This window comes from Scyliorhinus torazame, chromosome 4 (genome assembly GCF_047496885.1).
Source record: "Scyliorhinus torazame isolate Kashiwa2021f chromosome 4, sScyTor2.1, whole genome shotgun sequence".
Lineage (NCBI taxonomy): Eukaryota > Metazoa > Chordata > Chondrichthyes > Carcharhiniformes > Scyliorhinidae > Scyliorhinus > Scyliorhinus torazame.
Window position 1 is genome coordinate 39,152,477 of NC_092710.1, and position 25,098 is coordinate 39,177,574.

Below are 25,098 nucleotides of genomic sequence, written 5' to 3' on the forward strand. Positions count from 1 at the left end.
TTATGTTTTGAATGAAGATTTACCACAAACATGGACGTTGGGTAGTTTCAAGAAGGAGTTAGATATAGCACTTGGGGCTAAAGGGAGCAAGGGATACAGGGGAAGACGGGATCAGAGTGTTGAACTTGATAATCAGCCATGATCATAATGAATAGGAAGCCAAGCTCGAAGGGCCAACTTCTGCTTCTAATTTCTATGTACTCATCAGCGAAAGACATTGAATCAACGAACAGCTTTGCACAACGTGGGACACAAGTGTGAAAAAGCCACGTCTCTGATGCTGAGTCAAATTCGTTCTTTGTCAAGGGCAACACGGTGGCCCAGTGATTAGCCCTGCTGCCTCACGGCATTGAGGTCCCAGGTTCGATCCGGCTCTGGGTCACTGTCCGTGTGGAGTTTGCACATTCTCCCCGTACCTGCGTGGGTATCAACCCCACAACCCAAAAATGTGTAGAGTAGGTGGATTGGCCACACTAAATTGCCCCTTCATTGGACAAAATAATTGGGTAATCTAAACTTTTTTTTTTAAATCGTTCTTTGTCTCTCTTTCATCATGTACCTGTCTATTCGGGGCTCTGGGCGAGTCCCGGCTTAGCTCAAATGTCTGTTCAGCTGGTTCATTGTGACACCAGCTTAGTTCTTTATGTAGGCCCTGTCTTCTCAGCCTTGCCCCTCGCCTGAGATGTGATGATCCGCAGGTTAGATCACCAACAGTTAGCTTTCTCCCTCAAAGGGGAAATACGCTTTGGGCCGCCATGACTACGCCAATTTTGCTTTTATTCCTGGTTGGGAAGCTAAAGGCCGGGTCACAGCGCCCAGTGGATGGCTTGGAGACTGTGGCCCAGCGAGCAGGTAGGTCGGGTAATGCACCTGTGAGCGGGACTCGGTTTCACAAGTCGGGCACAGGCATTGCAGGGCTGTGGCCATGAGCGAGGCCCAACGGATTTCTAATGCGCAACCCACTGGACCCTCTGTGAGAGAGCTTGAGCGGGAAATAAGGCTTGCGAGGCGGTCAGAGTGTCTGTGGGAGTGAGCGTGTGAAGGAGGGTGTAACAGACACTGGTGAAGTGAGTGGGGGGGGGGGGGATGGAGAGTGGCGAGTAGGCAGAGAATGGGGTTAGAGTGTTTCAGAAGGGGTAGATACTGTGGGGAGGTGGAGCGAGTTGAGTCCCGGAGCGTTTGAGGGCAGAGAATGACAGAACGGGCAGCGGGAGGAGGAGCGTGTGGTTCGGAAATATTTGGATTGAGGAGGGAGAGAGTGAGTCGGGGGACATAAAGTCAAAGCCAGAGAGAGATTCACACACACCGCCTGAGAGGGAGACACAGACAGATACACATACACAAAAACAGAGGCAGCCAGGCAGAGGGAGCGAGACAGTTAGAGAGAGACACACATACAGAAAGAGGGATAATGGCGCGCACACAAAAGGAGAAAGATATATATAAAGAGATAAACAGAGAGACAGAGAGAGAGGGTCACGCACATATGCACATCCGGAGGGATAGCGAGAGACAGAGAGAGAGAGAGAGAGAGGTAGAGGCAGACGCACATGCAATGAGAGAGAGATACACACACAGGCACACACTCACATTGTTGCTATGTGTGTTACAAATCTGGAATTCTGGGCGAATGAACTTTAATTGTATGTTACCTAATTGGTGTTATCACAATTGCCCAATTGAAACGCAGGGCTAACTATATTCTGCCAGAACAAGGAACTGACTATACCCCGCATGAACCGTCACTTCAAATTCCCCGAGGTGACCTCGGAGGGAACAAATATACATGGATTTTTAATGTAGTTTCACGCAGAGAGGTGTTGTGCTGCTAGGAGGGACAGACTTAATCACAGAGAAAATGCTTCAAACATTTAACAATTTGAAGGAAATATATTATTTGATCGTGGTGATCATCGGCGTACCTGGTAAGTGAATATAAACATTGAGTGTGTGTAAAGCTGTGTGTGAGATTGTCTGTCATTTCACTCTGCTAGTCACAATGTAACGAATGGCAGAGCTACACTGACCCCGGATCAATGGTACCATTTTGTGCAACCAAATAATCTGAATATAAAGATTCACTCAATTGGTTCATCTCCCAAGGGTGTAGTGGCTACCCAGGCCTTGGCGACAGACAAGGAAACTCAAAGTGACGAGGCTTAAAATTGATACGGAGGGGTGTTCAGTAGACTGACGGTAAGTTGGCAATGAAACGCAACAGGACGAGACGCAGCCAAGCACATTGAGGGATGTGAGATTGGAAATTGCAAGGGTGCTGTCCACAATCTTTCAATGGTCTCTAAGTTCCACGGATTTACCAGAAGACTGGAGCATTGAAAATGTTCCGCTTTTGTTTAAACAAGGGTGGGAAGGATATTCCCAGAAATTACTGACCATTCAGTGTTACATCAGTGATGGACGGACATCTACAAACAATTATTCCGGATAGAATTTGTAGTCACGAGGAAAAGTGTTGGGTGATTAGGAAGGGCCAGGATGGATTTCGAAATGGAGAAATCCTGTTTAGCTCGCTTGCTGGACGTTTTTGATTGGGAACAGACTGTGTCAATGAGGGTCAGGCGGTTGATATTATGCGCAATAACTTAAACACTTAACAACGGCATTCCACACTGTAATGCACCACAGACCTGTGACTAAAGTTATAACTCCAAAAACGAGATGGCACAGACGTAAAGCGATTTGAAAAAGAAGCAAATAGGACGCGAGAAAAAAAAAATCACACAGAGTAGTTTGGGTCTGGAATGAACTGCCTAGATGTTCTGAGGAGGCAGGTCCAATCGAGGTGGTCAAGAGCAAATCAGCTGGTTATTTGAATAGGAACAATGCGCAGAGACACGGGGAAGAGGCAGGGAAATGGAACTGAGTCACGGTTCTCGTTGGGAAAACAGGTGCAGTGGAGCTGGGACAAATGGCCTCCTCATGCGCGGTAACAATGATCTGGTTCTGCGATTCACCCCTGCTTACAGCTGCATAAAGCTCAAAAGTCCAGTTAAATTCATTCGTACTTCAGCAGGTGTTATTGAATCAGACATCATCGTACAATAATGAAACCTCAGAGTGTGTCTATCAGCATTGAATTGCACTGCGTCTGATGTCTCGAATGAGTGGAACCCTAACTTCAGTGACAGTAGTCATGTGGAATATGTGTCAATGAGGATTTATGCTGAATTCAGTACCATACGTGGAGTAGGGAAACTGGTTGTATTTCTAAATCAGTTCTTTCGGTGTACTCCATTCCATGCACCGTCCTCTCGTGTTTTAAGATGTAACCGATTTAACATTACCAGTTTATTGTTGTAATTCCACAATTATATCCACTTGACAACACTGACCCTGGTCCATCTCCTATTGAAGTGCTGCATCAGAAACAGCCATTTACTGATGGATCAGCGGGAGAGCAACCCAGGCTAATGATAAGGTAGGAATATGTGAAATCTGGGAATATTGGTCAAATGTATTGCACGTCGGTGTGATTGATGTGATTCCGGTATCTTAGAATTATTCAATCCCGATAGTGCAGAAGGAGTTAATTCGACCCATCATGTCTGCACTGAGCCTCTCGAAGCGCACGCCACATAGTCTCATTCGCCCGCCCGCTCACTGTAACCCCATAACCCCCCTAACATTTGGAGATCAAGGAAGAATTTAGAATTGTCAATTCACCTAACAAGCGCATTTTTGGGCTGTGGGATGTAACCGGAGCTCCCAGAGGAAACCTATGCAGACACGGGGAGAACGGGCAAACACCACACAGACAGTCACCCAAGATTGCAATTGACCCCCGGTCCATGGCGCTGTGAGGCGGCAGGTCTAACCACAATGTTCTGGGCCAAACAACAACTATAGGAGGACAGTTAACAATTTGTATATAGGAGAATATTTGGCAACTGAACTTCAACAGAGACAGATGGAAAGTTCGACATTTGATGAGGGACAATAGGAAGGACGCCTATTAGTTGGAAGTTTCAGCCTAGTTTTGTGATAGAAGCAAAGGGATTTTGGAATAAGAAACTACATTAATTACTAAAGGTTGTGCCACAAGAATATAAACAGCAAACTCGGCAAATATCCTGAAGGAAAATAGTTGAAACGTAAATCAGTTCTGCCCAACCTGTGTTGAAAGGTGGCGGAGGAACATTCTGAGTAACACATGCAGTTGTATTTAGATATTCAGGTAAAAAAATCATGATAAATAACTTCCTGGTTACCAACATCGCACTTTGAGGGAACCCAATGATCCGCTGGGGAATCCCTTTCGGACGTTCACACGTAAGGGTTTACCCGGCAATTGTCCAAACATATTAACTTCCTCCGGACAATTGTGATGTACAGGGCATCGTAGCAGCGGTTAGTTCTGCTTGTTTCACCTTGATAGTTACTCTGAAAATGTTAGAAAAGGGAGAAATATAACTCCAGTGTAACTAAGTCTCCACCCTGACCGAATATCGTAAGGGACACCCCGCACACACATGGCCACCCAGCAGAACCCCCACATCTCCCCAACTCCGAATAGACCAACCCCTCCCCGTCCGATACCTGCCCCCTTCCCCCATCCCCGCAACTCAGACAGGACACTCGCAGTTCACGCTATGAACCCCCACCATCCGGTCCGACCATCCCTCCACCCTCCGGCCCGACCCCCTCCTCCCCCACCACCCACAGTTCCGACCACCGCTGCCCATCCCATCACTCAAACCTGGAGCGAAACCACCTCTCAGTGCGACTCAACACGTCACCCCGCCGGTCCACCGCTCTGACCCGATCCTAGCTGCTTTGCTGGGGTGACATGTGAGTTCAATTCGCGAGTTGAGAAACGTTTATTAGTATAGTGAGTTGAAGAGTCGGTATGGCATTCATGGTTTTAAATAATCAGTGTGATAATAATGGATATAGTGAGTCTGTGTGACCTTCGTCGAGTTTAAATTCGCTGTGACACGTGTGCAAATGAAGAGAATTTAAGTTAATTACATATATCTTCTGTAGTTTGAGTGACGTGTCACTTGTGAACCCTCACGGAGGAGAGTGGGCAGCTCGTGTGCAGCTAAAGCCCCATCCTCACGGTCCCCCACCCAGTGCACCTTACTTGAAGTAGGAGCAGTTGGTTTAAATGGGTTAGTTTATGACATAGCTCGTTTTTATTCCAGGACTGACGAGGTCATGCTGAAAGCAATGATTGTGGATCTCCTTGCATCGGAATGGAGGCTCAAATGAACATGCAAATATGATAATGTATTCACTACCTATGTATTCAGATCTGGGAATTTATGAGTTCTGGGGGCTGAGGGAGTCTCCATTTTGCGACTGGACTTGGGACTTATATGATGTGTTGGCAAATACAGTAAGTGTTCAATAATCGGTGAGGGTATCCTTCGAAACAGCAAAGCTATCAATTAACCATAGGCAAACTGCAGAAACTTGATCTCTTTCTGGCGAATAGTATGTAGAACTGCAGGGAGTGGTAGAGAATGGAGAACCCAGCTGACGATCAATGTCAAGTTATGCCCAGCTGGTCCACTGGGAAAGTCTTGTTCGAGGAGACTGTAGATTTCAACAACACAAGAGGTCTCTCACTTGGCTCTCTCGTACAATCTTGATGTTGCATGATGCGAGTCTGATCTTTCAAATATCAAATCCTATAATTTATTCATCACAGATGTTGACCGCGCTGACCCTCTTGCTGTAGAGGTTGATTTTGGGATATCCGTGCCCCTCCTCCCCACCAGATAGAGCGGCATCTGGCTATATAGAAAGCAGTTAGTGCTACAGCTTGTTCTGATGGGTGACACCCTCACCCTCTGATGCAACATAGCTTTGGAAACCAGATCAAAGCGATACAGTCCAAGGATAAGGGGTGCGCCTTTCAGAACTGATATTAAGTTATATTTATTCACATAGTGACATTCATATCCTTGGTAATCCCTTCCAGTCGTTCAGTATTGCGCAGAATGAAGAATCCATAGATTGTTGGACAGATGGAAGTGTGTGGCATAGAAATATGTTGGCAAATCAATTTGCAGTATAAACTCTGCCTTCTACCAACACTGCTTGCGATGGTGATAGGGTTAATTTTGTTGAATCCGGTTCACAACATACCTGTGTTTTGTGCCAAAGTCCAGCCCATTATATCTGAATCATATGGAAAGTACATCGCAGAGGTAATTTCCTTTTTTGACCCTTCTGCTTCGAGACCATAATTAATTGACGATTGTGATCCTGTTTATCTGATCGATTTGTTGTCATTTGTTTACAAAATCGGAAAAGAAAATATTGCAACAACAAACCTGCGCCTCTGCTTCTCGACACAGAGCACATTTTCTGCTTCACTTTGTAGCCACCTTATGTCGTCCTCGCAGGTTACTTTCCTCCTTGTGTTTGCATCATCAGAACATTTTACCACCATACCTTCGTCCAAACCACGTATATAAATTACATATTTTGCAAAAAGATTGAGTTCCAAGCATCGCTTCCTGTGGCACAGCCTCCTTTCCATCCTTCTAGCAAACTCTGCCTCATTTAAGCCGATTCAATGATCCAGGTAGCTGGCAATTCATCTATCCATGGTAATAGGTTACCTTCTGCGACGTGAATTTTTATTTTCCAGAATATATTTCGATGTGGCACTCTATTCAATGTTTTCTGGAAGTCGAAGTATTCTATATTCACCGGCTCAACTTGAGCTACAGATATCGTGAGTGCTTAAATAACCCAAGTACATTGGTTAAACATTATTGCCCTTCCTCAAAATTGACTCTGCATCTTTGCTTTGATTTCTTCTAAGTTTTCTACGATAAGAATTCGCTGTAGTTTCTAATATGACAAAGCTAAGCGAGCTGTCCTATTTTTCTGGCGTACTGTCCTGTCCCCTTTTTTAACATCTGAATTGCATTTAATAATTTCGAAACTCATGTAATATACAGAACCTAAGGACTTTGGAAAACTAAATCCGACACACCAAAGGTCTCACCGTTGACACCTTATGATATAGTTCGTCATTCGCAGCTCCAACAATTTTCTCAATACCACTTGACTTGTGATTGTAGTTTACCTGCATTCATCCTTCCCTTCCAGTTCATGATAAACAGCTATTTCCGGGATGTTACTTATATCCCCTATAGTGAAAACAAATGCAAAATACCCGTTCACTTCACCTACCGTCGTCTTAGTTTACATTACTAATTCCAGAAGCATAATTTCTGCAGACCCAATGCTCAATTTGGTAAAGTCACTTCTCATTTTACTATCTAGATAAAGTTTGACACATCATCTTTATATTTGTAGCTAGCTCCCTCTGGCTTTAACTCTTAGCCCGAGTGAAGATTCGTTATTCATCTTTATGTAATTTGATGTTGCTCACAATGTTCTCTAAAATGTTCTCTAAAAACTGCAATTATTTTGTGCAATGTTTGTGCAATTATTTATTTTTACTTGAAGTCTGATATTTTTCGTCAACCACGAATGCTGGATTAGCCCTTCAGATTTGCTGTTATTCTTTAGATTGTATTTATTCTGTGTATTCCTTCTGTTACAGTTAATTTACTGGCAATTGTGATCCTAATCCGGCGAAAGTGTGGTCTCTCCACCTGCACCACTCGCTACCTCGTGGCCATGGCAACTGCTGATCTTCTGGTCATTATCACTGAGGTCATCCTGTAGAGGGTAAGTTATTACTTTTTCCCACCGACTTTCCCGGACATCACCTACGTGTGTAGAGTTAACACGTTCCTACGCCGTGCAGCCACAGACTGCTCTGTCTGGTTCACTGTCACTTTCTCCTTTGATCGATTTGTGGCCATTTGCTGCCTGAAGCTGAACAGAAAATATTGCACTGGGAAAACTGCGGCTGTGGTTCTTGCAACAACCGGCACTCTGCTTTGTTTAAAGAATATCCCGCTCTACTTCACGCAGGAACCTGCGGAGGTAATCAACAATGTACCATGGGGGTGTTCTACAAAAGCAAGCTGTTTAACAGATCCCGTATGGGTAGGATTTGACTGGTTCGACACCGTTTTCACCCCATTTGTCCCATTCGCTTTAATCCTGTTGCTCAATGCTTTGACAGTGAGGCACATTTTAGTGGCCAGTAGAGTCCGTAAGCGACTTCGGGGTCAGAGTAAGGGGGATAATCAGAGTGACCCATGGAGAGCAGAAGGAAATCTATGGTTCTACTCATCACCATATCCGGAAGCTTCATATTCCTATGGTTGGTGTATGTTATAAATTTCTTTCATTATAGGATTACAGGATCAAATATCTTGGAATACCATGATGGTTTATATATTTTCAGGCAAGTTGGATATATGCTGCTCAATTTAAATTGCTGCACAAACACGTTTATTTATGGGGTGACTCAGTCAATGTTCAGAGAGCAGGTCAAGAAGGCGCTGAAATATCCGGTTACATCAGTATCTCGATTAATGAATAAGTAAATAAACTGAGAACAGCTCAGAGGCGTCTTTTATTATTTCCAGTCTATAAATATAACATTGATTGACACACTCCCAATCAACACAACACAGCGCAGTGCATCAGAGGTGCTAGGTTGCGGGAGCAGCCCCAAAACTATCTTCTGTGGCTCGTTTTGAATCCAGTGTGGGAGGCCCAGTAGCTGCCTCAAACTGCCAGTCAGCTCACGTTGTGACTGGCTTCAGATTCAGCCAATCAGGGAGCTTTGTCTGCGATGAAAGGTTGCCTCCGCCATTCGTGAAATCGCGTTGTGTGTCCGAGCTCTTCAATAATCACGAAACTCAATCATCTTCACTGACATCCACCTCGGCCGCGAAGCAAGCGCCCGCCGGCGGGAGACGCTGACTTCGACCAACCTGAGGCGTCATCACCGACCGCCCTCCATCATTGTTAAGGAAGACCATCTTCATCTGTCAAACAGGCATTGAGATGTATGGGTGTGAAGGCGACTCCGAACTCCTACATGAGCAAACAGGTTCAAGTGGAATGCGGACATGACAGCGAGTCTGTTAGATAGTTGGTGGCCCTATTTTCATGGATTTTATGCGCACTACGCTTGTTTTGCAATGGCATTTTCCGTTGTTCCTCCCACGCTGGTGCCTCGCTGGCATTCTGCTCCAGTTTAAGCTGTCCTGGACAAGGGACCCCCATGATTTAATGTCAATTTTGTGCTCCTTGAGGGATACTTTCAGTAAACGTTCCTTCTGAGTGCCCCGGGAAGGTGCTCCGTTCTGCGAGGAATCGGTTGTCAGTCATTCTGCTGACATGCCCAGGTCATCGCAGCTTTTATTGTCTTTACATTGTGACGATGCTGATCATTGTATTTCCTCTGGGACCTCTGTACCTGAAACCTCGTCTTGTCACTTGGTTTTGAGGAACTTGCGGAGGCAGCAAAGATGGAAGAGATTGATGTTATTTAAGTGTTGCTGTTAGACAGTCCAGGTCTCACTGACACAGAGAAGAGTGGAGAGTACGACTGCTCGGTAAACCTTGAGCTTCCGATTTCAGTTCACCCGTCCATGCTCCCAGAGTGAATAGCGATACTTTCTGTAGGAAATTCTGGCTTGGCCATTCTGGCATCCGTTTCGTCATCAGTATGAACACAATGTGAGAGAATGGTTCTTAGGATGATGAACCTGTGCACAGCCTACAGCTTTTGGAAGTTTACTATCAGTATCGGCTCTTGATAGAGCATTCTGCAACATGTTGCAACATGACTTAGACGTTCTGTGTGCTGATGGTGATATGGAAGTTATCATTGGAAACGGGAAACATGTTCATAATGTACTGTACGTCTATCTCACTTCTGGCATTCAGAGCTGAGTCATCAGCAAATAGAAACTCACGCATCTACCAATGAAGGCCTTGGTTTTGGTCTGCTGCCGTCACAATTTGGAAAGCTTGCTGCGTGTTTAGTCATTGCCGTCCATACCTGGGTCCTCATCTTGGAAGGGGACTGTGAGCATGGCTGAGAAGCTGATCCTGAATAGGGCCAGCGTCATTACACAGTCCTGTTTCACTCTATTAGTGACAGGGAAGGGTGTCTCAATGTCATCGAGGATGTGCACCTGCATGCCATCGTGGAACTATCAAAGTACCTGAGTGAATTTGTCTGTGCACTCAACCATGTGCATAATCTTCCACAGCTCTTCGTGGCCAACCGTGTTAAAGGATTTTGTTAGATCAACAAAGATCAATGTTTCATTCTTGGCATTTGACCTGCATTTGTCAAGCAGCAATGACCATGTAGATAGCTCCCCTACCTCTTCTGAAAACACATGTACTCTCCGAAAGTATGGCCTGCTCAAGATATAATGTTAGCCAGTTTGAAAAGCTTCTGGGCAGAATCCTTCCAACAATTGTCAGGAGACATTTCCCTTTGACTGACACAGGCGTGACGGTTGTCTGTGCATTGTTGATGTGAACAATGAAGGCGTTTTAAAACCCTGTGGAAAATTTAAAGATCTCGGCTGGAATTCAGTCGGCTCAAGAAGGATTGCCACTTGATAATTGCTCCACTGCTGTCCCTGTTCCTAGCAGTGCAGGTAAGTTGCCGAGAGCAGGCTTATCCTGGGGCAGGCCATTTGTCGCTTTGTATTTGCTTTGGGATGGGAGTTCTTTGGAGGAAACTCCAAATGCTCGCCGCATTGTGATGCGGCATGTGCAACAATCACCGCCATCCAGCTGTTTCTTAGAGCGGAAGAACCATTGGGAAGACTGAGCAACACCAATAGTGTCCAATTGGAGCTCAAAGGTGCCTGGGCGCCTGGTAGTTTCCTGAAACAGCCAGGGAGCTCTGAGCGCGCTGCAATGTCCTGGAACAATGACGCATAACTCTCCTATCAGCAGCCGAACACTTTCCTCAACACAGCAACTCCTACCCACTCGCATATTGTGATTGACAGTCCGTCCAGCCATACTCTGAGTGTTGCCGCAGCTCATTGACCAAGTAGAACGACATTTCACTGACGTCAATTGAAGAGGCGATGCGACAGTGAAAGCTCCCCGCGCGAGGAGAGTGATTTCGGGACCAGTACGGAGGAAATTAACTCCCAGATTCAGAGACTTGTTACAGTTCAGGAGGAGCCCATTCAGCCCACCGTGTCTGCAGCAGCTCTCCGAACGGCCAGGAACATTCTTCCCTTTCAGATAACAGTTAGAATTCCCTTTGCAATTCTTCATTTGAACCTGGGCCAGCCATACCCTCAGGCAGTGGTCTCCAGTCTTTACCCAGTTGCTGCTTGAACATGTTTCTCCATAAATCGCTTTTACGTCCGTTGCTGATACGTGCCCTCTGTTTCCGGATGCTGAAATGAAATGAAAATCGCTTATTGTCACAAGTAGGCTTCAAATGAAGTTACTGTGAAAAGCCCCCAGTCGCCACATTCCGGCGCCTGTTCGGAGAGGCTGGTACGGGCTGATCTCACGAGTGTGAATTGTATGTAATGGAATGTTCGCCGCTTCCATCGATGGTCTATCTCGAACAATACTCAAGGAATTCGACAACATCCAAGACAAAGCAGACCGCTTGATTTGCACACTATCCACCAACCCCAAAATCCATTTCCTCTCCCAGCAGCGGACTGTGGCACCCGTGTGTGCTATCGACAAGATTTACTGCAACAACTGCCCACGGCTCCGTCGCCAGCACCTTCCATCCCTGCGACCGCTGCCACGTCGAAGGACAAAGGCAACAGACACAAAAGGAAGACCAGCAGCTGCACGTTCCAATCCAAAGCACAGATTTGTAACTATATTTGGATCTATATCGTCGTTCTTTCATTCTTGCTGACTCAAAATCCCGGTCCTCTCACCCAAACAACACTCTGGATGTGCATTATACCACATGGGCTATAGTGGTTCAAGGAGCCGGTTCAAATGGCACGTAGATGTGGGAAATGGAAATTCTGGACCAGCCAGTGATACCAGCCGCCGTGAATGAACAAAACATGATCGAGAGTCTCGGGCAAGTTCAGTATTAATGCCCTGCTCTTGTCCTCCACGCATCAATTAATGAATCCCATATATTTGTTTAACGCTCTCCACTTGGTCACTATCAAATATTTATTTCGAAATATAACCCTGCAATCCTTTTAGAATTTTAGTCTGCATTTTCTGGTGTCTGTTGTTTCCTATTAGAATCAATCGCCTCCCATTGCTCCATATTGGACTTCATCTGCCACCTGTACGCCATTGCTACCGAATTGCAAATGTCTGTTTGAAGTTCAAAACTATCGTCAATTCTGAATGTAATTTTTCGCTCGATGTAATTTTTCGTGACAATTTTTGTAACAATTAGCTGAAACTTCATGTTGTGTGCATTAAGAATCCAGTCCAATAAAAAAAAGCAGCAATTGTGTTTCCCTCTCGTGATTATACAACTCAGTATAGCAAAATAGTATCACCATTCTCTTGTGCGTACTTTTCCTTGTACGTTGATGTCAGTGAGTGATTACCAGCGTCCTAATCCCAGAGAGATTGATGAAGATTGTCTGTGTATATGTGTGTGTGTGCCTGTGAGCGTGTGTGAGGGCATTGGTGTTTGTGAGTGTCTGTGTGTGTGAGGACCTGTGAGTATGTGTCCTGTGTTTCAGTGAATGTGTGTGTGCCCTTTTGTGAGATGGGTGTGTGTTTGTGGGTGCGCGTGTCAGTGTGTGTGAGTGTATTTATGGGTATGTATGTGCGCGTCTTTTTTGTCTATGCGTTAGCACGTGTGTTTGTTTTTCTTTGTGTGGGTTGATGTGTGTATATGACTGTATGTGTGTGTGCTGTTCTGTCTGTGTATACGTATGTGTGTTTTTTGTGTGTCTGCATGTGTTTGTCTGTATACATCAGTGTACACGTGTATGTGCGTTGTGCTAAATGGAGATTCCAGCAAAGGGACATTGTGTGGTTGTGCAAATATATATTTACACACATGTATCATACAGAGACTGTCCGGGAGAGAGGTTTTAAAAGGTGGAGTTGTCTATATCTGTTGATGTGTGAGATTGCGTTGGCGATTCAGAGCGTCTCCAGTGAAGGGAGAATGCTACAGGTGAAGATGTGTGTCCGAACATTTCGTGAGCCTTTGTGCAAAGAGAGGGAGTTGGTGAAAGGTGAGTGGCGTGTTTTTTTTGTTACACATGCAGCAATAACCAGGGAAGCAAAGACAGGGACATAAACTGAGAATTACGCATGGACATACAAAAGTGGAAACATCTCGACAAGGACGCACACAAACACACAAGGATTTTAAGAGGGATGGGAGGAGTGCGCTGTTTCACTCGCCACCAATACACTATTGTGTCCATCATGAAGGCAGCTTTTTAATGTATGAAGCAACCATGACAAATGATTTACTAGAGCCAAATCAAGCGTCCTTCAACAAACTCGGAATAATTGAAATAGTATGAAATTAATTTTGTATTTAAAAGCAAGTTGCAAAACACTAGATCGCGTACTATTTGTAATCCCTTGTCTAACTTTGAACCCTGCGCACCAACAAACACAGCAACAGAAACACACATCTGCACACATATAAGCACAGACACGCAAACACACTGACACACACACTCACACATCCTCATGGAACATAAAGACACACACAAGACACAAGCACACAGACACACAGAGAGACACGCACTCACTGAGCACAAACATACATTCACACATACATTGTACCCAAACGCACACATACTCACTGGATACACACACGTTCACACACTATATTCAAACAAACACTCACAGAAAACTTTAGGATCATAAGACGAGAAGTCATAGGAGCAGAATTAGGCCACTCGTCCCATCGAGTCTGCTCAGCCATTCAATCATGGCTGATACTTTTCTCATCCCCGTTCTCTTTCCTTCTCCCCATTACTCCTGATTCCTTTATTAATCAAGAACCTATCTATCTCTGTCTTAAAGACACTCAGCGATTTAGCCTCCACAGCCTTCTGCGGCAAAGAGTTCCACAGGTTCACCACCCTCTAGCTGAAACAATTCCTCCTCATCTCTGTTTTAAACGATCGTCCCTTTGGTTTGAGATTTTGTCCTCTGGTTCTTGTATTTCCCACAAGTGGAAACGTCCTCGCCACGCCCACTCTCTCCAGGCATGGCAGTATCCCGTGAGTTTCAATTATCGCCCTCATCCTTCTAAACTCCACTGAGTACAGATACAGAGCCCTCAACTGTTCCTCATACGATAGGCTCTTCATTCCAGGGATCATTCCTGTGAACCTCCTCTGGATCCTTTCCAAGGCCAGAACACCCTTCCTTAGATGCAGTGCCGCAAACTGCTTATAATACTTCAAATGGGGTCTGACAGCCTTTTACAGCACCAGAAGTACATCCCTAGTTTTGTACTCTCGCCCTCTCGACATGAATGATAAAATTGCATTTGCCTTCCTAACTGCTGATTGAACCTGCAAGTTAACCTTAAGAGAATCATGAACAAGGACTCCCAAGTCCCTTTGTGCTTCAGATTTCCTCAGCATTTCCCCATTTCGAATATAATCTATGCCTCCGTTCCTCCTTCCAAAGTGCATAACCTTACACTTTTCCACATTGTATTCCATCTGCCACTTCATTGCCCACTCTCCTCGCCTGCCCAAATCGTCCTGGAACCCCGCTGCTTCCTCAACACTACCTGTACCTCTACAGGTCTTTGTATAATCTGCAAACCTCGCAACAATGCCTTCAGTTCCTTCTTCCAGATCAGTAATGTATATTGTGAACAGCTGTGGTCCCAGCACAGACCCCTGAGGCACACCACTAGTCACCGGCTGCCATCATGAAAAGTGCCCCTGTATCCCCACTCTCTACCTTCTGCCAGTCAGCGAATCTTCTACCCATGCCAAGATCTTACCCTGAACACCATGGGCTCTTAACTTATCTAACAATCCCCTATGCTGCACCTTGTCCTGGGACTTCTGAAATCTAAATAAATCACGCACACTGGTTCTCTTTTGTCTAACTTCCTTCTTACCTCCTCAAATGACTCTAACAGTTTCGTCAGACATGATCTCCCTTTGACAAAGCCGTGCTGACTCAGTCCTATTGTACCATGCACTTCCAAGTACTCTGCGACCTCATCTTAATAATGGACTGCAAAATCTCTCCAATGACCGAAGTCAGGCTTATCGACCTATAATTTCCCGTCATCTGCGTCCCTCCCTTCTTAAACAGCAGTGTTACATTAGCCACTTTCCAGTCCTCTGGGATCCTTCCTGCCTCCAGTAATTCCTGAAAGATCACCACAATGCCTCCACAATCTCCTCAGCTATCCCTTTTAGGTTCCTGTGGTGTAGTCCATCCGGTCCAGGTGATGTATCCACCTTCAGACCTTTCAGGTTCCCCAGATCCTTCTCCTTAGTGATGGCCACTGCATTCACCTCTGCCCCCCGATTCTCCTGGAGCTCTGGTATCCCACTGCTGTCTTCCACCGTGAAGTCTGATGCAAAGTAAATATTCAGTTCCTCTGCCATTTCTTTATTTCCTGTTATTACTTCTCCATGCACATTTTCCAGTGGTCCAATTCCTATTTTTGCGTACTCGAGACACAAACACACACAGACACACTACACAGCAACGCGCTCAGGACACAAACATTTCTATACTCACACACACTCACTTGACACAAACACACACTCAGTCACACAAGACACAAACATTCACTCCATACGAACACACACTCGACACAAACACAGAGGCACATATAGAGAGACATAAATACACACTCAGGAGCCGCAAACACACACACGCACAAATAATAGACACACACATACGCTAGGCACAAACAGGAGACACAAACATACACTCAATGCAAACACAAAAACACTAGACACGCGTACACTAGACACAAACACAATATCAAGATCCACAAATATACACGACACACAAGAGCACAAACACGAGACACAAACATACACTAGGCGCAGACACACAAACACGATGCAGAAATATACACTCGACGGAATTACGTGCACACATTTGACACATGCATATGGGTACACACACAATAGACACAAGGAGATACGCATACAATCACTGGACAGAAATACTCACCAAAACCAGCACAACAGAGAAGCACAAACAGAAATATCAAAACACTTGCAAAGGCAGCTACACAGATACACGGTGATTGAATTGTTGATCATTATAAACAGAAACACATGCACATCAATGCACCCACGAACGTGTGTATTGAAACACGTAGAATGTCCCCAGAAGAGAACAGCATGTGCACGGAGTGGAATACATGGAAAAATCAAATTAAGACTGAGACAGAAACAGGCACACACATACACACAAACACGAGCGTGTAGATTATCTCGGTCCAATGCTCAATAGGTCGCACAACAAATGCACTTTTTTATTCACGAAACAAAATGGCCAGGAAGTTTATTTCACCTTTTATTGGACCGCAAATCAGCACATATAGAATGAGAACCCCACAGAGACAGACAGGAACTTGAACACACAGAAACAGAAATACATCCACAGAAAGATAAACACATAGGGATAAATACTTCTACAAAACATTAGACACACACATACATAACTAGAAGAACACGCACACACACGCACAGGGGCTGGTGGGAGCAGTGCTCAGTTTCTCAGTTTCACAAGCTCTATACTCCACAGATCGCAACATAATTGAACATTTTAATGTGCTAACCAAAATGGCCAATTACGCATTTATTATTTTCATCATTTTTTCATGGATTTTGGGAGTAATTAACAAGAATGTGTTGCCGATCCGTAACTACCTTTGACGTTAGTGACAGTTAAGAGTCGACCACGTTGCTGTGGGTCTGGAGTCGCAAGTGGACCACATGAGGTAAATATGATTATTTCCCTTTCTATAGACATTGGTGAATCACCTGGGATTTTTCAACAATCGATCCTAGTTTTCAGATCTTCACTAGACTTTTTCATTGAATGCTTTATGATTTTTAATGGATTTATATGTTTTTTATGCACCCACTGATGTATCCTATTGCTTGCGGCCGGAACATTACTCATTGACCTTCATCCATCTACACTGTTCTAACCAATCGATGTCATTCACCTGTTCAAACTCTCAGGTGGTTGAACCAACATTTTCGCCCTGCTCGGGGCAATGTTGTCGTTTTATTCAATGAATAAATAAACTTTCAATAAACGACGAAACATGAAATATTTTGCGAAACGCCTTCAGCCATCCGATGCATTTCACATCTATCCAGACTGGGAACGTCACCACAACGTAACGTGCATTACAATCCGAATTGCTGCTAATTAAATTAGAATGTAGAAATAGGGCTGGTGCATCCAAGCTTTCTTTTTGCTTTGGAGAAAGCTGCTGGACAGAGTCACAGTTGGACGATGTGCTGGTGAACTTTCCACCCTCACTTAACGGCCTGGCCCCCCCCTATCATCCGGACCGACAACACCTCCATCCCCCGGTCCGACTCTGCCCCCCCCCCCCCCCCCCACTGTCCGGGGCGACCATCTTTCCCCACCACATCTCTCCCGTCCGGTCTGAAAGAACCTCCGACACCCGACCGTTCCGGCCCAAAACTATCTGTTTTGCTGGGGTGATATCTGAGTTTCATTCGCGACTTGAGTAATGTTTATTACTATATTGAATTAAAGAGTCTGTGCGTTATGCGTGGAGTTCGCCAGTCTGTGTAACATTGATGGATTTAAAAAATATGCGTGTCATTGATGAATTTAAAGAGTCTGTTTGACTTTGATGGATTTATAGATTCTGTGTGACATTGACGGATTTGAAGAGTCAGTGGGACATTCATGGGTTTGAAGAGTCTGTGTGTCATTCATGGATATAATGAGTGTGACATTCGTGGGTTTAGAGATCAATGTGACGAAATGGTCTGTGTGAAATGCATCGAGTTTAAAGTCTATATGACATATTCATGCAGATAAAGCGTCTTTAAGTTCATACTTTCTGTCTCGCTCAGCTTTTGTGACGTATAACTTGTGAATTCTGAAGGAGGAGAAGCGGCAACTCCCTTGCAGCTAAATCCCCATCCTCACGAACCATCATCCAGTGCATTGCGGGGTCCGAATGCTGTGCTAATCAGGATGGAGTCAGAGCAGGGTTGGTGCTAAAACCAACGGCGCAACAACGGAATCCTATTCTTCAACATTTGTAGCTTCATGAGCAGTTATCCGTCTAACTCTAGTCATTACCATCCAGCCGGTTGCACAACACTGTATCAGAAAGATCACCGTCCGTAGGTGAGTGCAAGCGGGTGTAGGTAAAAATGGTGGATCAACTTGGGGGCGTTATAAAATGGGCCGAAATGCATTCTGACAAAGGAAGCATAATTGTACAGAACCTGTTCAGCAATCCGGAAACCATTACTGCAATTTAAAGGTGTGTAGCTGTGCGACATCCAGACAGAGTTTCTGAGCACATTATTTCTTGGTAAAATTCTGAAAGGACGCCCTCCCATTTTAAGGTAGGTGTTGTACATATCAGACGTCGGGAGAGCACAGACATGTTTTCTGCGGACCCGGTGTCTCCAGTCCATTGCAAGCTTGAACACAACTTAGATCTCCGCCTGATGACATGCAAACACAATCCAGAATGGGGAAAATCAACACAGCAAACGTTCCCCTCATCACGGAACAGAAAGGTAAATGGTTATAAAATACCACCTTAGTTGAAATATGACCAGTCGCTTTAAATAGGTCAGTTTACGAAGGAGCTGATCAGTTTTCCTGACCTGACAACGTATGCCGAAAACAATGATAGTGGTCGTACTTACATGGGAATAAAGAATTAAATGAACATGCAAACATGACAAAGTAGTCACTACCTCTGAGGTACGATCGGAGAATGTATGAGTTCTGGAGGCTCAGGGAGTCTCCATTTTGCATCTGGACTTGGGACTCAGGCAACGTGTGCACAAGGGCAGTTATCGCACCGTGACTGTTCAATAACCGTGACTGTTACGACATTCCTTGAAACAGTAAAACCATCAATTAACAACAGGCAAGCTCCAGATCTTTGATCTCTTTCTGGGGAAGAGTGTGTAGAACTTCAGTGGGTGTTGTAGGCTCCAACTGACGACCAATGGTACGTTGTCCCCAGCTGGTCCACTGGGAAAGACTTTTCCGAGGAGATTTGAGCAACATAACTGATCTCTCACTTGGCTCCTCGTACACTCCTGAAGTTAAATGATGCCGGTGTGATCTTTCAAATCAGGAACCTTCTGATGAATATTAAATGCTTGAATCTGATAATCACACCATTGTGACCGTGCTGACCCCCTTGCTGTGCAGATGGATTTTGGGATGTCTGTGCACCGCTGCCTCACCAGATGTAACGGCATCTGTCTACGTAGAAGGCAGTTAGTGCTGCCGCTTATTTATGACACCTCCACCCTCTCCTCCACCATAGCTCAGGAAACTAGATCAAAGTGATTCAGTCTAAGGATAAGAGGTGCGCCATTCAGAACTGAGATGAAGATACATTTCTTGACAATGTGGCATCTACTTGTTTAGAAATCCTTTTCTCCGCGATCTGTCGATGTACAGTGGCTCAGTATTGCGGAGAAGAAATATCCATAGATTATTGGACACATGGAATTGTGGGGCATAGAAATAGAGTTGGCAAATTAATTTGCAGTATGAACTTTGTCTTGTTGCTGTGGTGATAGGGTGAATATTTGTTTAATCTGCCTCACCACGCAACATACTTGTGTTTTGTTCATAAGGTCCAGCAAGCAACATCTGTATCAGATAGAAAGTATATTGCAACAGTAATTTCCATCTTGTCCGTTTTGCTTTGTGAGCTTAATTTATTGGCGATTGTGATCCTGTTCATTTGATCGATCTGTTGTCGTTTGTTTACAAAATCTGAAAATAAAATATTGCAACAACAAAATTGCACCTCAGCTTCCCGACACAGAGCATATTTTCTGCTTTTCTTTGTAGTCTCCTTATGTCCTCCTCACAGATTTCCCCCCTTACTCCATGTGTTTGTGTCATCAGAACGTTTTGCAACTATGCCTTTGTCAAAGACAATTATATAACTAATATATTTAGCAAAAGGCTTGAGTTTCAAGCATCAATCCCCGTGGCACAACCCTCTTTCCATCCTTCCAGCAGAGCATGCCTCATTAATGCCGACTCAATGATCCAGTTAGCGAGCAATTCATCTATCCATGATACTAGGTTAACCTCTTCAACTTGAATTTTCCAGAATATACTTCGATGTGATACTTTGTGAAATGTTTTCAAGAAATGGAAGTACTCTATATTAACCGGCTCAACTTCAGCTACAGATATCGTGATTTCTTAAACAAACTGAAGTACATTCGTTAAACATTATTCATCTTCCTGAAAACAACATGGACTCTGCATCATTGATTTGATTCCTTCCATGTTCCCCACTATAAGATTTAATTGTTGTTTCTGACGGGACAAAGCTGAGGTAAGTGGCATTTTTTGTTCTGGCGTGCTTTCCCCTTCCCTTGTTTAATATCTGAGTTGCATTTAATGTTTTCTAACCTCATGTAATATCCAGAATCTTGAGGCGATCAGGCAATTAAAAACAACGCATAAAATATCTCAGTACCTGCATCTTTCAAGACCTTATGAGAAAGTTCATCATGACCCTTGGGTTTGTACATTCACAGCTACAGCACTTTTCTCAACGCCACTTGCCCTGTAATTGTAATTTTCCTGCATTCATCCCTCCTCCCCCGCCCCCCCCCCCCCCCCCCCGGCCGGTACCTGATGAATCGCTCTTTCAGGGATGTTACTTGTCTTCTCTATAGTGAAGACAAATGCAAAATACCTTTTCACTTCACCTACTTTCCTTAGTTTCCGTTATTAATTGGACAGACATAATGACTATAGGTCCAATGGTCAGTCTGTCAACTCACTTCTTATTGAATTATGTAGATACGTTGTTACTCGCCTTCTTTATATTTCTAGCTAGCTTCCCCTAGCTTTATCTCTTACTCTGTTTGGTCCTTCGTTATTAATCTTCATGACATTCAATATTGCTCAGAATTATATTTTTATAGTTTAATATTGTTTTTAACCATTTTCATTTACCATTGATGGTGAATCCTCCCCTTTGAATTTATTTTAATCTTTGGATTGTATGTATTATGTGCATAATTTGTGTTCCAGTTAATTTAATGGCGATTGTGATCTTCATCTGGGGAAAGTGTGGCCTCTCCACCTCTGCCACTCACTACCTCGTGGCCACGGCAACTGTGGATCTGCTGGTCATTACCACTGAGATCACCAAGTGGAGGGTAAGATATTATTATTCCCCTGACCTTTTACGGACATCACCCATGTGTGTAGAGTTAACAATTACCTACGCCGTGCAGGCACAGACTGCTCTGTCTGGTTCACCGTCACGTTCTCCTTCGATCAATTTGTAGCCATTTGCCGCCCGAAGCTGAACGGAAAATATTGCACTGGGAAAACTGCGGCTATGGTTCGAACAACAACCTGCATTATGCTACGTTGAAAATGTGTACCCGCACTACATTAAACAGGTACCTGCAAAGGTAATAAACAACGTCCAAGGGGGGTGCTCCATAAAACCAAGCTATTTTGCTCATCCCGTTTGGGTAGGATTTGACTGTTATGGCACCTTTTGAACTCCGTTTCTCCCATTCGCTTTAATCCTGCTGATTAACTCTTTGACAGTGAAGAACATTTTAGTGGCTCGCAGAGTCCATACGGGACTTAGGGGGCGGAGTAAAGTTGATAAGCATATTGACCCAGAGATGAAGAGCAGAAGGGAATCTATGATTATACTCATCAATATATCCGGCAGCTTCATCCTCCCGTGGTTGGTGCACGTTATACATTTCTGTTACGATAGCATTACAGCGTCAAATATCTTGGAATACCACGATGATTTATACATCTTCAGCCAAGTTGGATATATGCTGCTTAATTTAAGTTGCTGCACAAACAAGTTTATTTATTGGGTGACTCAATTAATATTCAGGGAGCAGGTGAAAAGGCTGTGAAATATCCGGCTGCATCAGTATCTCGATTAATGAATAAGTAAATAAACTGAGAACAGCCCAGATCCGTCTTCTATTGTTTCCAGGTTATAAACAATATATATATATATATTTTAAATAAATTTAGAATACCCAATTCATTGATTCCAATTAAGGGGCAATCTAGCCTATCCTGCGCATCTTTGGGTTGTGGGGGCGAAACCCACGCAAACACGGGAGAATGTGCAAACTCCACACGGACAGTGACCCAGAGCCGGGATCGAACCTGGAACCTGGGCTCCGTGAGGCAGCAGGGCTAACCCACTGCGTATAAACAAAATGTTCATTCACAAATTCCACATCAACACATCACAAAGGCCGTGCATCATAGGTCGTGGGTTTTTGAGCAGTCCCAAAACACTATCAAGCACTGGCTTGATTTTCAGTGAACACTGAAAGCTGCCTCACGCGACCAGTTCGCTGACGCTGTCAATGACGTCATATTCAGCCAATGAGGGAACTTTGCTCCGTGATGAAAGGTTGTCTCAGCAAATCATGAATCATGCGCTATGCCTCCCAGCTCTTTAATAATCAGGAAGCTCAATTACCTCACTGACATCCATGTCAGCCAATAAGCACACTATTCCTGGTAACAGGCATTGACTGCCACGAATCAGAGTCGACATCATCGTTCGTCCTTCATCCTTCGTGAAGAAGCACATCTTCATCTGTCGAGCATGCGTTGAGGTGCGTGGGTGTGAAGGTGACTCTTAACTCCTACATTAGAACAACAATGGCGACATGACAGCAGGGTTGGTAGGTAGTTGGGGGCACTGTTTTCAATGTTTGTCTGCGCACTGCGCTTGCTGTGCACTGACATTATCCATTGTTTCCCGTATGCTGGTGAGTCGCTGGCATTCCGCTTCAGTCTGAGCGTCCTGAGCAAGGGTCTACCATGACTTTTTGTTAGTTTTGTACTCCATAAGGTATGCTTTCAGTGTGTCTTTGAAACGTTTCTTCTGGGCAACTCATAAGACCACAAGACCACAAAACATAGGAGCAGAATTAGGCCACTCGGCCCATCGAGTCTGCTCCGCCATTCAATCATGGCTGATAATTTCTCATCCCCATTCTCCTGCCTTCTCCCCATGACCGCTGATCCCCTTATTAGTTAATACGCAAACAAGGGAGAACATGCAAACTCCACACGGACAGTGACCCAGAGCCGGGATTGAACCTGGGTCTCGGTGCTGTGAGGCAGCAGTGCTACTCACTGCGCACCGTGCTGCCTCAGCCAATCCTCTATCCATGCCAGGATCCTACCCTTAACACCATGGGCTTTTAACTTATTGGACAGTCTCCTATGCGAAACCTTGTGAAACGCCTTCTGGAAATCTAAATAACTCACGTCCACAGGTTCTCTTTTGTCTAACTTCCTTGTTACCTCCTCAAAGAACTCTAGCAGATTTATCAGACACGACCTCCCTTTGACAAAGCCGTGCTGACTCAGTTCTATTTTACCATGCACTTCGAAGTACTTCGCGATCTCATCTTTAATAACAGACTCTAAAATCTTACCAATGACCGAAGTCAGGTTAACCGGCCTATAATTTCCCGTCTTCTGCCTCCCTCCCTTCTTAAACCATGGTGTTACATTGCAACTCGGGAGTGTGCTCCAGCGTGCATGTCTCTGCAGAAGAGTCGCTGAGGGAATCAATTGTCAGTCATTCTGGTGACATGTGCAGTTCATCGCAGCATTTGTTGTCATAGCACTGCGACGATGCTAATCATTCTGGTCCACTGAGGACCTCTGTCTCTGGGCCCTCGTCCTGCCACTGCGCTGAGGAACTTGCGGGCCAGCAAAGGTGGAAGAGGTTGATTTTCTTTGAGTGTTGCTGTTTGAACGGTGTTGGCCGTTCACTCTCAGTGTCGACTCTTGATAGAGCTTTCCTGAGACAGGTTGCACCATGACTTCTGTATTCTCTGTCCTGATGGTCCGAAGTTATCATTGGATGTGGGAACAGGTCCATCATGTACTGCTGTCTCACTTCTGGCGTTTCAGAGCACAGTCAGCAGCAAATAGGAACTCGCGCATCTACCAATGAAGACCTTGGTCTTGGCCTGATGGCGTTGCAGGTTGGAAAGCTTGCTGTCTGTATTGTCCTTGCTGTCTGTGCCTGGGTCCTCATCTTGGAATGCGCCAGTGAGCATTGTTGAGACCATGATGCTGAATAGGGTCAGCCTCAATACACAGCCCAGTGTCACTCTATTAGTGACAGGGAAGAGGCCGGAGTCTGATTGTTATCGAGGAAATGGGCCCCTATGCCATCGTGGAACGATCGAACCATCTCAATGAATATGCGTGGGCACTCAAACTTGCTCATAATCTTTCACAGCCCTTCACGACGAACAGTGTGAAACACCTACAAAGCTGGTGCATCGGTCAACATTTCAGTCTTGATATTTGTCCTGCAGTTGACCAGCGGCAATGAACGTGTCCTTAGATCCCCTACGTTTTCTGAGACCACACGGGTTCTTTAGAAGTGAGCCCTGCTCAGAAGAATGCCGCAAGAAGCCTTCCAGCAATTGCCAGCTGATAGTTCTCATTGATTGTCACAGGCCTGACTTACCTTTGAGTTGCAGATGTGAACAATGAGCGCGTTTTAAAACGCCTGTGGAAGGACCCCTGCCTCCGACATAATGCTGGGTGCATTTTGGAGCAGCAGCCATCCACCGTATATAATGGTCTCGGCTGGAATTTGGTCGTCTCAAGGAGCTTTGCCACTTGATAATTGCTCTCCTGATTTCCCTGTTTCCAGCAGTGTGGGTGGGCTGCTGACAGCAGCATTAGCCTGGAGCAGATTCCTTGTAGCTTCGCAATTGTTATCGGATCGCTCTGTTATGGAGGAAAACACAAATGACTGCCGCCATGTGGTGCGGCATGTAGGCCAATCAGAGTGACCCGGCTGTTCCTCCCAGATGAAGTACGATGGGAAGACCGATCAACACTAACGGTGTCCAATTGGTGCACAAGGTTGCCCTGGGTGCCTGACAGCTGCCTGAACCAATCAGGGAGTTCTGAGCGCTCTGCATGCACGCTCTCCACGTGTGTGCTGGGTTTCCTCCCGGCGCTCCGGTTTCCTCC

At 45.0% G+C, this 25,098-nt stretch overlaps 1 pseudogene; it reads left to right on the forward strand.

Annotated features, from left to right (window-relative positions):
• Positions 1-1,858: 1,858 nt before the first annotated feature.
• LOC140411312 (probable G-protein coupled receptor 139) lies at positions 1,859-24,874 on the forward strand (annotated as a pseudogene).
• The last annotated feature ends 224 nt before the right edge of the window (positions 24,875-25,098 follow it).